The 1,008-nt window shown below is 36.0% G+C and overlaps 1 pseudogene; it reads left to right on the forward strand.

The window, feature by feature from the left end:
• The first annotated feature begins 209 nt into the window (after positions 1 to 209).
• Positions 210 to 561, forward strand: LOC112605951 (annotated as a pseudogene).
• Positions 562 to 1,008: the final 447 nt, after the last annotated feature.

The following is a 1,008-nucleotide window of genomic DNA, read 5'->3' on the forward strand; positions in this document are numbered from 1 at the left end:
TTCAAGACCAGTCTGGGCAACAAAGTGAGACCCTATCTTTATTTTTAAAAATGAAAATAAAATTTGGCCAGGTTTAGTGGCTCATGCCTATAGTCCCAGCACTTTGGGAGGCCAAGGAGAGAGAACTGCTTGAGGCCAGGGGTTTGACACCAGCCTGAGCAACATAATGAGACCTTGTCTCTATTTAAAAATGTAGGCGTCAGTCAGACATGGTGGCATGAAACCCGGCCGTGGCAGCACCTCTGCTCTGTGGGATCCACTATGTCCATAGGATGTTTGCCTTCCAGAATGACAGGGAGCTCAAAGTGACCCGAATTCTCAAAGAAAAGTTTCCTTGAGCTACAGTGATCAAAGTCACTGACATTTTAGGAGGTTGAAATTAAGTCGAAATTTAATTTAATTAATTCATTTAAATTGAATTTAAAATGAAATTAAAATTGAATCAGAAGAATTTAAGCAGAAGAGAACTGTTCAGCAGTATCACAGGGTTAATCAGGCACTAAAAGAAGAAATCAAGGGATGCATGGATTGCAGATACTTACTTCTATCCCCAAACACTGACCATGCCCTGGCTGCATGGAGGCTGCTGCTTTAAACCTTGGATGAACTTGACTGACACCATTCTTCCCTAGACATTCACCAAAAAATGTGTATATTTTGTTCATATACATTTCCATGTTATAATGATAGAAGATGTGTAATCCACTTATATGTTAATTAAAGGAAACAACTGAAGTTTTGAAGGGATAAATAAAAATGTAAAACAATTAAAAATGAAAATAAAACTATAAAAATAATTTTAGGGAAGAAAATGCAATATACGTGGCACAGCTGGACTGAGATTCACACATACTGCATACACAGGAGAGATACGTAACATGGTACTTTCTACATAGTAGGTGTGCCATATTATCATTAATATTATTCTTATTATTGTTACTATTAATATATTTTAAGCATAGTTTTCTAAATGTTTTGCCTCATTTTTCAAGAAAGTATATAAACTTC

This window comes from Theropithecus gelada, chromosome 14, assembly GCF_003255815.1.
Source record: "Theropithecus gelada isolate Dixy chromosome 14, Tgel_1.0, whole genome shotgun sequence".
Classification (NCBI taxonomy): Eukaryota; Metazoa; Chordata; class Mammalia; order Primates; family Cercopithecidae; genus Theropithecus; species Theropithecus gelada.